Source organism: Trachurus trachurus (assembly GCF_905171665.1).
Source record: "Trachurus trachurus genome assembly, chromosome: 1".
NCBI classification, from domain to species: Eukaryota; Metazoa; Chordata; class Actinopteri; order Carangiformes; family Carangidae; genus Trachurus; species Trachurus trachurus.
Window position 1 is genome coordinate 8,664,502 of NC_139891.1, and position 14,183 is coordinate 8,678,684.

Sequence of the window (14,183 nt, forward strand, 5' to 3'; positions counted from 1 at the left end):
ACCCAGGTCCAGATGCAGCAGTAAAGAAAATGAATGTAGAGTGAGAGACAGTGAAGGAGAGCTGGCTCGGAAAAAACAGTCACTCAGAATCTCTCCCATTCTAGAGACTCTAACTGATCTAATGAGAAACAGCTTCTCTGTAGTGATTCAAGTTTAAGTGTTGACTCCACCAGAACCCCTCCAGAACCTTCAAACTGTGACTTAAATTACACTGTTAAAGTTGTAAAAGTAAGTTACCGCTGTTAGTACAATCCTTGCAACAGCAACATAATCAATGACAATTCAAATGTGTGAGACAATTAGTGGTTAAATCAGAACCATATCACGATCATAACAGACAAAACATTTGGTGATGATTCATTTCAAAGGTAGTTTATCATGTGTTTTTGTGCTTAGCTGTTTAAAACCTAACTTCAACAATAAGTTGACTTACTGTTTCTACTTTTTTGCCTCCTGCACCTGAAACAGCAAATTTCCAGAACAGTGCTCTGTAACTCATCTTGCTCCATCTCTCCTCTCAGTGTCACCCTCCACCACTCACCCTCACCTCATCCCACCTCTGCTGGCAGAGCCGGCCCCCAGCTGCCCCAAAGCACTGATAATTTAAGTGGACCCAGCTTTTCAGATCAGCAGTTTTTGTCCAACACACACATGTCCACACTAAGCCTTTCGTCCATTTGTTACAGTGCAGTGACTGAAGTATTGGCCACGGCTGCCAGTGGATATCCAACAAATCTGACAATGCCAATAATCAGTGAAATTTGTGAAAACTACAATTTCTGGTAGGTAGCTATATGAAAAACATTCACATCTAAATTACACAAATTACTGCCTCGTTTCCTTGTTGTCTCATGTATTTTTACCTCAATGTTTTCCCATTGCTCTTTGTTGGTTCGTCTGCGTTCATCCTCAGTGTTCCTGCCCACTTCCCTGTTTCCCAGCAAGTTCCTTTGTATCATTTTGTAAGTCAATTAATCATTTTGAAATTCCCCATAAATTGTTTCTGCTGGACAGCAGGTTTGCTGACTAGTTTTCCCCATGTTTCCCCTCTTTCTGTTTCCCAAAAGGCAGTTTATCCCTTAAAGCGTGGCACGGCTTGTTTACCTGAAAGTTGCTACCACTAATGCTATATGGTTCATTTCTGCGTGTTTCCGACTGAGCAGAAAATGAGCAGCTGGACAAAGTTCAGTTTCCACAGGCTTCCTCTCTGCAGCTTGGACTTACTAAAGCTCTGGCTAGTTGCGCTAAAAATGGACCCGAATGCCGAAGCGGAATGATTATTATCAGAATGAGCCGGGCAGCGGTCGGAGATGATATCATCCAGGTCAGAGGTTAGTAGGTCAACCTACAGACCCTGGATGTTGATAACAGCTAACCCCGGACGCAGAGGGGAATAGCACTAGCGTATCATAACAAAATATTGGTGAAATGAACGAGTTTCACGGCTGGATCTAATTTCGTCGGAACGACTAGTAATGACACCAAAGTTATCTGGGTGAGTAAATGATCGTATTTTATGCTAAAAATAAGGTCCAGATTGTAAAAACCGGTAATTATCCTTTAAGGGGAACGATGCAAATCTGGTTGCTTTTTCTCTGTTTCGGTTGCTTTTTTTCTTGCTCCCCCTACAGTGCACATTTTCACTGCTGTAAAAACTCACTGCTAACCCTCCTCCCTCCCCCTAGCCATGTGCATTTGTTTCAACGAAGCTGGCAAACAGGCAATTCATGGAGCGATGTCTATTGAGGTGGGTAACGTTAAGAGAATTTACAGAGAGCCTCCATACTCCCTGAAACAAGTCATTTAGCCATCACAATTACTCTGAAGATGTTTAATTAAGGTAAAAATCTTTCATAGTTCCTCTTTAACCTGTCACGTTGACATGATACATAGGCCTATACATGGGCTGTAAATGTATCTCTATTGTTTTGTTTACAAGACAAGGGGTTATAATAATAGACCCTCTGAGTAGTCTGTTGTGTCTTAACCGGAGAGTGCAGGCTATTGTGAGTCACAAGACAGGCTTGTTCACATCCGAACTTCAGCAGAAGGAAGACATGGTGGGCAGGAGTTGTCATTGGAATTTGATGTTTTCGGCGGCGAAGTTAATGCTAACGTTATGTAGCAAAAGCAAAACTAATAATGTTTTCAAGGTGGATATTTTTCCACTTATCAAACATGACCTGATGCCTCAAACCGCAGAACAACCAGCAGATTTTATATTTATGCCCGACAGCAGTTGCCATGTCTGCCTCGTGGTTGTAAATCTGGCACCCTGCTCCTCTGAAGTTTCTTAAGGTTGTTCTCCTAAATAAGCAGGCTCTGTCAGGCAGCCCAGTAGCTGTCCACCGGGCTTGTTCTGCTCCATCTACTCGCAGTGGTGCCTGAGGGCAGAAACATTACTGCTCCTTCACACACACTTCACCAAACCTGGACATGTGCCTAATTCCATCTCTACAGCCTTTTCCCTCTTTTGCTTTCTCTCTGTTCTCTTTGTAAACCTCCATTCCTCTCCTTCCTTCCTCCATATCCTTCCGTTATTCCCTTCTCTCTCTATTTCTGCGCTTAGACCCCCCCCAATCCTTTTTCAGTCTTTTGTAAATTGCTTGTGGAGTCATGGGAACTAAAAATACACTAGTGATAAACCCAATTATCTGTCCTTCTTCACGCTACACGCCCAAATAGCTCAGAACATGGGGCAGGCTGTGTGCCAGCTACCACTGTTTGTGTGCCCACCTGTGTGTTCTGCTATTCAGTGCATTTGTTTCACTTGTTACCAGTGTGGAGCAACAGATCAGCTGATCACAGCACCGAGGTCGAAATAGCACAAGCGGTTAGAATCAGTCGGTTTAAAAAAAGGTTGCTGTATATAGCTATACGCACAGCCGAGGTAGAGTGGTAGCGCTGCAGCAGCTGTCCGTTCCCAGATGACCCCGCAGTCTCAAACCTTCTGAGGTTCCACTGCGTCTTCGTGGCTCCGCTAGATATCGGCCTGCAAAGCATGATGGCTTAAGTCAGCTTGTCCCACTGGATAACCCACTTTCAGCCACACACAATATTTGATTGCTCTGTGCGTCAGCTAGTTTGTGTGTCCACGTGTGTGACTGTGTGTGACTGTGTGTGTGTGTGTGTGTGTGTGTGTGTGTGTGTGTGTGTGTCCAGTCACTTGGTTGGAGATGAATAAAGCGGACACCGGCACAGAACCACTGCACTGAGAAATAAATTCAAGATGAAAAACAAGAGGCCAACTTTTTCTGTCATGGGAACAAATGTCAGAGCAAACTCTGAAATTTTTAAAAGACTCTATTGGTTCAGTCTGCACACCACCGATGTACTGCTGCTGGCAGCTAGGATTTAATTTCGGCTTTTGAGATGATTTGGGTTACCCACCCCATGTAAAAACATCTCCAGTGTTGACAGTACATTTGGGCTCTAATTATACCCCCCTCTCCCTTCTGCCACCGCAGCGATGAATAAAAGATCTGCTGCCCTGCCGACAGTAATGAGCGCGATGCTCTTAGACAGCTCTTATGATGTACTAACAGAGGTTTTGAGCATGTTTAAGTATTCCTCTTGCCTGTGGCTCAAGTACGTATGAGTGTCGGATACTCCTTCCCTCAGTATCACAAGCTGTAACAGTCAAAGCGTTGCCTGGTGAGCTGCCACATTCGTACCCATCAGTTTACAATGGTTGACTTGCAGTTCCCTCACACAGTGACCTGTGGAACTCAGTGATTTCCTATCAGCCACCTACAGGGACAGTCTTTTACACTAGTGATCTTGGGGATTTGGATATAATTTGAGGCAGAAATTGGTGTCCCAAGTCTGTTACAATTAGACTCTTGGTGAGCTAACCTATTTTTTGTAGCAGCCCTTATGACATTTAACTGTCCCAGGGGGAAGGAGTTCTGCAAAACCAGCACAAAACCATAGCAACATGAATGTGTGTGTTTTTCACTTTTGTGTGTTCACTTTTTGCTCTAGTGTAAAATATGATACGTGCTGCTGACATAAATCATCCCTATGTAGGTCTATATACATAAACAGAACACTTGCATTATGGAGCTATACTGTAGAGGTGTAGGTCTGTGTCAGCAGAGTCAATCAAATTATTGCTTTTCTTAATCAGATGAAAGAACAGATGTGTGTGGGTGTGGGTGTGTGTGTGTTGCAAATGCTCTTCCACCTATGTTCATCTGTGCATTAAGCTGATAATCCTTCCATTCAAAAACAAGATTTCTGCACCTTATGTAATATTATAAAGACTTGCTCATATCATAATGTTAACATAAGCGTCTCTGCCTCCCCCCACTACTTCAGACAAATTAAAGAAATTTGAAGGAAAAAGGAATTTATAGTAAACAAAAGGAAGTGATTTTGGTGTATGGACTTCAGCAGGAAGTGGGTCACAATGGAAAACAGTTGATAAGTAGCATGCTGGTACTGATAGTAGCTCAGATCCAGATGGATGGATGGATGGTTTTTTCATCCCCAAGGATACATTTCATTGTCAAGCAGCTCAAGTATAGTCATAGTTACAGGTCAATAGGTCAGTCCTGCAGTGCTGCTGCTGCTGTAGCTACTTCTCTGACCTGCCATAAAGTTGTGCAGAGTGGTTTATGCTGTCTTAGATGTCCTGCTTGTGTATATTTCAACAACAGTGTCCATTCTCCCTGTGTTCAGGTCAGACATGCTGCTGCACCAGTAGACTGCATGTGAAGGAGCTGTTGGGGCTTGGAGATGGAGAAGATGATCCTCCTGGCCTAACCTCCACTCAGCTTCTTCAATAACAACTGTTACATAGAGAGATACTTACTGTAGCATCCCCGGCTAAATGATGGTCGGACTCTCAAACTGATGGTTCACAATGGTTTATTCCTTGGACCGTATTCAATGTAAACACACCGTAAGAGCTATGAAAAGAAGAAAACAAAATACAGTTACCTTTACTCTTACTTGAAATTACCTTTAACTGCCTTTATCACAAACAATCATGTAAGTTGACTCTCTTTTTATCTAATAAACTTATTGTAGACTCACAGGTTTTACTCCATGAATTTAAATATATATTTTAACTGCTACGATTGATGTTACAGTAATGAGGGAAAATTCACATTTTAACTGAAAGACAACCTCACATAGAGTGCAATATAAAACAATATTTGACATGAAATTAGCATTTTTAACCGTTCGTTTTTAACCCAATAAACAGTTTTTAACCTTAGCAGACCTTATATAAAACAGACAAAATACGTCCTGTTGCATTACCAAAACAACCTACGAGTTAGCTTATAGCTTCATCTCACTTCAATACAGACCGACACGGCAGCTCGCCGATGCTAATAGTAGCTACCGCTAACCACAATACGCTTTATGCATGAAAATATCCACGGCAACCAAACTCGAGCCGGACATAAATACAGCATTAAAAGGTAACAAAACAAACCTTGTGCCCCTTATTAGCCAGGTGCTAGGGCGTTTCATGTGGGTTAGACACACTTTGCTTGCTTTTAGCATTGAAGACATTCCTTTAGCCTTGCAGACACTTTTCCTTCTGCCGGTAAACTCCGAAGCCCCGGATATGTACGAGGTCTCAGCGAGACGCTTTCAAAATAAAAGCCCTGAATATCCGTCTGCTTAATGTATAAAAAATAAAAGCCTGGCTTTAAAGAATGTTACTAAGTAAACATAAAAACACATTTATGAAAATACTATGCTCACACCAAAGGTCATTTACACTCCCACCAAATCATTACTGGTTTTTCATCCCCTTATTAGATGTAAAGCATGAATGATTTCTAAACCATGTGACCTTTAACCTTTAGTGCTTGAGTCAAAAAATGTCCATAAACTCTTCATACTGTAAAGGATAGGTTGTGGAGTGAAGGGGGTGATTAAACAGTCTCTAGGAGCAGGATCAGCTTCTGCACTGGACGTTCAACGATGGATGGCTTGCCAGAACGCTGTCCCTCCTTTCCCATCTTCTGGTCTCCAACACGAATCTTCACTCTCCTCACTAGTCCATCTTTATCAGTCACTGTCTCTACAACTTTAGCCAATTTCCACTCGTTGCGAGGCTGATCTTCTGTCTTTTCCATCACAATGTCACCGACTTTGAGGTTTCTCCTTGGAGTATGCCAGCGTTGTCTGGTGGCGATGTTGTACACATACTCTCTTCTCCACCGGCCCCAGAACTGCTCTGCAAGGTACTGAACACGGCGCCACCTCTTACGAGCATACATATCCTCTCTGATGAATCTGCCAGGAGGTGGTAAGGCTGCAGTGGGTTTCATGGTGAGCAGGTGATTGGGCGTTAGCGGCTCTGGACTATCTGGATCATTTAAGTTGTCAACAGTGAGTGGACGACTGTTCACAATAGCTGCTGCCTCATAAAAGAATGTCCGTAGAGAGGCATCGTCCAGCCTGCCTGATGAGGGTGAAAGAGTTAAACGAAGAACATTCCTCACCGTTCGGATCTGTCTCTCCCATACGCCTCCAGCATGGCTTGCATGCGGAGCGTTCATGCTGAAGTCACACTGCTTCTCAGCCAAAAACGTAGTCAGACGATCAGCATCCAATTGCTTGAGAGCTTCATTCAGTTCATTTTTAGCTCCAACGAAGTTCGTTCCTTGGTCACATTTTATGTCACGTACTGCTCCTCTTATTGCAATGAAACAACGAAGTCCATTTATGAAGGCATCTGTCGACATGTCGTCTAACATTTCAATGTGGATAGCTCGACAGCAAAGGCAGGTGAAAAGCAGTCCGTATCTCTTTTGTACCTTGCGTCCTTGTTTGGTGAAAAACGGACCGAAACAGTCCATTCCACAATAGGTGAAAGGTGGTGATGGATCCACACGCTCAGACGGCAAATCTGCCATTCGCTGCTCCTCTGTGAATCTTCTGAGTTTTCGACATGTAACACATTGATGCAGATGCGTTGCCACAGCTCTGTTGATTCCTGGAATCCAGAATCCATTTGATCTGATCTCATTAATAGTCAAGCCTTTTCCTTGATGTTGGACTTTCTCGTGACAGTGAGCAATTATTGCCTTGGTGATGGGATGACTCTTTGGTATGATCACTGGATGCTTCAGTGAGGTAGGGAGTGATGCATTTTTCAGTCTTCCTCCCACCTTGAGGAGTCCATCCTGATCAAGAAAAGCATCCATCTGAAACAGTTTACTCTGAGAGGGAAGTTGAGTTACCTTACTGAGCAACTTTAACTCTTCTGGATATGCGTGTCTCTGTAAGTCTCTTATGATGATTTCATCCATAAACTTCACATAATGTTCTTTGTACTTGTCATCCTTCGCCAGCTTTCTTTTAAGGTGACTGAGCCGTACCATCGCCAGTTGTTTGTTGTCAGGGAGATAGGGTCTCTCTTTAAAGGGGAGTGGCATCTCGTAATGTCCCTGAATGTTCCTCTTGATCCCTTCCTTTAACACATCCAGGAAGCGGATGTCATCCTGAGACACAGTCTTTCCGTCCTTATTGGCATCTTTAAAGTCAGACTCGAGAACCCTGAGTGCCTCAGCTGGGGTCACTGGAGGAAGCTCTCTGACTGAAACTCTGTGACACATGTTGGTGATGCTTGGTGAGTTGTGGTGAGGTGAACAGCCTACGATACTCCACCCCAAATCCGTCTGAACTGCATATGGTTCGCTATCTCCTCCAAGGATTACCTGCCGTGGTGCCAGTGCCCTTGAGCAATTGTAGCCGATCAGCAGACCGACTTCACATTCCAGCTGTGGTGGGATTTCATCTGCTATTTTGATGAGATGATTCCAGTTCCGTGCCGTGTCGCAGGTAGGAATGTGTGTTCGATTCACTGGTATACAGTCCTTGGTGTAAGCAGGGGGGAGATCAATGTGGATAGCAGAGCAGTAACCTCTCACTCTCAAACCTGACACTCTTTGACTATGCATTAATGCATCCTTTCCTGTCATGGTTGTTAGTTTCAGTCTTACAGGATGAGTTTCAGTCTGTAAACTATTGCTGACTTCTTGGTCAATGAAGACTGTATCGCTTTGGGTATCAAGCAGCGCATAAACAAGTCTTTCCGTACCTGGATTGCTGACAGAAGAAACCCACACTGGCACTATCATTGAAGTGTTGGTAGTTGGCTCCTTAGTTGCCACACTGAGAGCCAATGTGGTTGCTGTTTCCTCTGTGTTACTTTGATTTGAGACTGACGTGGGCTTGGCCTTGGTGTAGGTGTCATCATGGAGAAGCGTCGGATGTCTTGCTTTACATTTGTCGCATGAATGTCTATTGCGGCAGTCCTTGGCGTTATGGCCTGTCCTCAAGCAGCCATAGCAAAGCTTCTTTTCTTTCACATATTTCCGTCGTTCCTCCAGAGCTTTCCCTTTAAACTCAGGACAGCGATGAAGTTGATGTTTACTGTCTTGACAAAACACACATGGTGGCTTTAAACCTGTTCTTAACTGTCCTTGTGTTTCATTCTCTGTAACTGTCTGTGTGTGATAAACACTGGATTTACATTTCTTTTCTTTCAGATCACGTGATGAGTTAGCCTCTGATGAGTGGAGAGCGTGGAATGAAGTAATAGGATTACATGCAATTTCTGCCTCCGTTACAATGAAGAAGACAAACTCCTGGAAGCTGGGAAACTCCTGGTCAACTCTCATGACTTGAGTGACCTTGCGGTTCCACTGTGATGCTGCCCAATCAGGTAGCTTTTGGACCAATTTCTGGTTTTCTTCACAATCGTTCAAAATGTCCAGACCTTTAACATAAGGCATGGCTTCCAGACATGAGTGTAAGAAATCAGCGAATGCTCTAAGTCCCTCAGCATCTCTTGGATGGACCTTTGGCCAGTTTGTTAGTTTTTCCCTGAATGCTTTTTGTATAACAAACGGATGACCATACCTGTGGTTGAGACGGTTCCATCCATCTTTGTAGGCTTCATCATCATTTCTATAAAATATGCCATCAAGTGTCTTTCGAGCTGGACCTCCTACATATTTTTTCAAATAATGTAATTTGTCAGCTGAAGCAATGTTCTTTTTGTCTATGAGGGATGTGAAGGAAGCCTTCCACTCAATGAACTGGATAGGGTCACCAGTAAATACAGACGGTTCTGGCATTGGGAGCCTGTTCAGAGCTATGCTATCTTGGACTGCCTGAGCCAGATAACTTACATCTGTCCTTGCAGGTGATGCTGTCACTGTGATATCAGTGGGCTGCTGTATGAGAGCTGAAGGAGGAGGATACACAAACTGATGTTCTCTCGTTCTCATCTGATCTACAGAATGAACACTTGCTTCCTGCATTACTTCCTGATCATAAGTTGTGAACCTAGCTCGTGCAGCTTTAATGTCCTTCTCTGCCTTTAATCTTTCCAACTCACGTTCTAAGACTTGCATCTTTTCTTTTTGTTTCTCCTCCTTCAATAACACTTCATACTCTGCTTCCTTTGCTGCTAATTCTGCTGCAGCGTCTGCTCTTTTTGCTGCTATGACAGAGTGTTGACTGGAACCTTTACTTGAGTGTTGACTTGGAGGTGAAGCTGTGGATCCGTAGATGGAGCGAGCGTAGTCTCTGTTAAGAAGCTCATGAAGACGTTGCCTTACAGCTTCACTATCAAATTCTCCATCTATGCCTGATATCCTTTCAAGAGCAATTTTAACAATGTCCCTTGTAACTGCCTCACAGGCATCAATACGACGTCTTGTCTCATTAGATGGAGTGAGGTGAGCTCTGATGTCTATGTACAGGTTTATAACACAGTTTTTTCCTTCTTCTAGTGTGTCTATAAGAGTTGCAATGTCACTTTCAGGAATGTTTAACTTTAACTGTTCTCTAGCCTTACGTGCCTGGATCTTCCATTGTTCATAAATGTGAGTCAACCTTTTCTCCTTTTTGTGGGCCTCCTCCTCATGAAATGCAAGCATCTTTTCCGTGGGATTCCGTAGGCGACCAGAGCGACGGAGATCCTCCTCTTCAGTATCCTTATCCTTCATCTGTTCAGAGTCTCTGTCGTCTGGAGGCGTCTTTACTGATGCTTCCATGTTGTGAGCAGGTACCACAATCCTTGACCATCACATCAGGTCCCTCTACAGTTGTCCTTGGTCAGCGGCGTGATGTGACGGATGAGGTGAAGCTCTTACTGTAGCATCCCCGGCTAAATGATGGTCGGACTCTCAAACTGATGGTTCACAATGGTTTATTCCTTGGACCGTATTCAATGTAAACACACCGTAAGAGCTATGAAAAGAAGAAAACAAAATACAGTTACCTTTACTCTTACTTGAAATTACCTTTAACTGCCTTTATCACAAACAATCATGTAAGTTGACTCTCTTTTTATCTAATAAACTTATTGTAGACTCACAGGTTTTACTCCATGAATTTAAATATATATTTTAACTGCTACGATTGATGTTACAGTAATGAGGGAAAATTCACATTTTAACTGAAAGACAACCTCACATAGAGTGCAATATAAAACAATATTTGACATGAAATTAGCATTTTTAACCGTTCGTTTTTAACCCAATAAACAGTTTTTAACCTTAGCAGACCTTATATAAAACAGACAAAATACGTCCTGTTGCATTACCAAAACAACCTACGAGTTAGCTTATAGCTTCATCTCACTTCAATACAGACCGACACGGCAGCTCGCCGATGCTAATAGTAGCTACCGCTAACCACAATACGCTTTATGCATGAAAATATCCACGGCAACCAAACTCGAGCCGGACATAAATACAGCATTAAAAGGTAACAAAACAAACCTTGTGCCCCTTATTAGCCAGGTGCTAGGGCGTTTCATGTGGGTTAGACACACTTTGCTTGCTTTTAGCATTGAAGACATTCCTTTAGCCTTGCAGACACTTTTCCTTCTGCCGGTAAACTCCGAAGCCCCGGATATGTACGAGGTCTCAGCGAGACGCTTTCAAAATAAAAGCCCTGAATATCCGTCTGCTTAATGTATAAAAAATAAAAGCCTGGCTTTAAAGAATGTTACTAAGTAAACATAAAAACACATTTATGAAAATACTATGCTCACACCAAAGGTCATTTACACTTACTAAATGTAAAAACATTAACACCAAATGTGGCAAGATCAATTGAATAGTATAAAATAGATTTTATTTCATTTCATTTCTGTCATTATACTGGAGACTAGACTACAAGGTTAGAATTATAATGATGTGCCCATATTAAACTGAAAGATTAGGATGAAGAACAAATAGAGACCTGAGACAGAATGCGTGTCAGTACCTGAACCTCTTCAACAGAGCTGATTTCTCGTGTCCTCCTCCAGCAGCAGCAGCAGCAGCAGCGGCTTCTTAAACACGTATTGATTTTGAGATTCTGTTTCTGGCTTTCAAGTCACTTCACAACCTGTCACCTCTGAAACTCTCTACTGATCTACATCCCATCTGTACACCTGCCCATACTCTTAGATCACCCTCCATGCATTAATCTCACTGTACCTCCTGCCCATCTGACTTCCTTGGGGGTTGAAGCCTTCAGTTGCATTGACCATCACATATGGATCTTCTAAAGGACATCTGTAATATTCACTCTCTCCCTACCTCCGAACACATTTCTTGAACATTGCCTATTCTGCTCGACTCCACCACCAGTGTGCTTTGAAATTGCATATTTATTCTTTCTCACTTATTTTGTATTTTGAAAGGTGCTTCCCAAATTTTTCATTGATTTTAGGTGCACCGTTAACCCTTTCATGCACGAATTATTAATCAACAAAGTAATAATTTAAGAAAAAATATATTTTTTCTTATATCAAAACAAGTTCTGAATACATGTGGTTTTGAAGGAGTGTTGTATCTGTCCACTAAAGTGGACACCATGCATAAAAAGGTTTTTTTTTTAATGGAACTCAATATACCAAAACAAAAACATATATTTTAATATGATATGTATGGACACACATAACATTTAATAACAATAACAAGGGGCGGTGCGTGGCGCAGTGGGTAAAGCGGCCGTCCCATGTAGAGGCTACAGTCCTCAACACAGGTGTCCCCGGTTCGAATCCTGCATCAGGCAGCCCTTTCCTGCATGTCATTTCCCCTCTGTCTGCCTCCCCCTTTCCTGTCTATCTCTACTACATGCTATCAAATAAAGGCAAAAAGCCAAAAAACTATACTTAAAAAAAACAATAATAATAATAACAATAAAAATAGAGAGGACATAAAAAACGACAACATATAAATCTCAACGTGTGTGTGCTTATTTAGATGAAAAATATATATTTACATGTCTGATTCTCTGTCCTTATTAGGATTTAGCTGTTATTCCTCACCAACTTTGTGCACCTCCTCCTCTGTCTGCAATTTTGAAATGCCGATACAATATTACAAAATGACAAATTGTAGACAAGAGATTGGGAGAGTGCCACCCGATATCTGGGACATGATACTACAACCTAACTTCATATTTGGACAAAGAATTTCTTTTTCAGTTTTACACTTAAAACATTGTTTGATCAGCCAAATGTGTTGAAATACTATAAAAGATCTCATTTTGAGAGTGGATATGGTTTACCGTATCTGACTGATGTGACTGGCAGCACCTGAACCTCAGGAAAACCATTCTGCTCATTTCATATTTCATCCCTGACCTCTTTACACTACCCGTCTGTACTGGTATTTCTCCTCTCACCAGATAAGGAAGGCATGATATCCACCTCCCTGCCTCCTGGAAGCTTCCAGAAGCTGCTGATCACCTCCGCTCCATTAACCCCACCTCGGTGAGACAATCATGCCAGGGAGAGTAAAAAAAGGGGGCCATCCAGATTTCATTACTTGGGGTTGAAAATAAAAGCACTTCTCTCGGGGTCAGGAGATGTGGTGAAGATATGTGGATGTGAATAATTCAGGATGGTCTAAAAGTTCTAGCGAGGGAGATGGATATTTTTATGTGTTGTGTTTCACTTAAGGCAGAAAGATGGCACCAGTGTACGTTGTATGAATGAGAGCAGGTACAGAGGGGAAAGCATGCTCAAGGTGAAAGCACAGGAAGAGGAACTGAAGGAACAAAGGGAGAGGAAAAAAGAGGGCAGAAAGTGGCTGAAGAAAATTGGTGTGTTGTTGGCATGACAACTGAAAGGAGTGTAAGTGAGAATAGAGAGATGGCGCTATGGAGAGAAAGAAGATGACACTAATGGCTTTTGGACTCAGTGCATCCAGCTTTTACAAAAAAACATGAATTAAACATAGCCCAGGGCAGAGCGGCGGAAAAGGCTATGGTGCATCACACTAAACAGTCCTGGCAGAAACACTGATTCTCACCTAGTTCCTCCTCTGAACCGCTCTACTAATAAGGCTGGCCAAGACAAGCGTGTCATGACGCCACACTGTGAGCTCAGCACTTGTCAGATGGTGACACCAGCAACAGCAAAAACACATTATCCTCGTTGTGCTTATTCTGTTTTTCCTCATCTGTCATTTTGATGCGGTGCTTGTCTGCGGGGATTAGACTCGGCAAAGCCCCTCCAACAGCCCAGAACAGAAGAAGAAGAAGAAGAAATGCACAATGTTGTGATGGCTGTGCTTGTGTTGAAATGAGGGGATACTGTTTGTTGTGACAACTCAGACAATGTTGTGAGGGTTGATTGTGTTTATGCATGGTGGCATCATGTCTGAGAAAGTAACTGGTGTTTCACTGACCACTCACCAACCCAGCAATATTCAAACACATTACAATACTTCATATTATTAAATTTGTTCGACTAATTGTTTGTTAGCAATGCATTATGCAGATGGAAATATGACAAATAAAACTAATTATAGTAAATACACCACTATTTTCTTCCTTGACCCTTCCACCATTTTCCACCTTAACTGTTGACATAATTATTGCGACTATTAATTTTTTATTCTATGGATGACAAATAATACTGTTTTGTTTTTGTTTTGTTTTTAAGTTTGGGTAGAGGTATTTTAATGATGGCAGTAATTTCATTTTTTTTTGTCCAATAGTGATATACTAATATATATCATATATATTTAACAGAACAATGTCTCTGTTTGACAAAGGAGAAGAGGAGGAGGAGGTGGCTTTACATGACCAGTGGTCCATTGTGTCATAATCTGCCTCTGTTACTAGGAAGAATTAAAATAATATGAAATCATAAAATATTATATATAGGCTAATACTATATAATAATAATAAGCATTTCA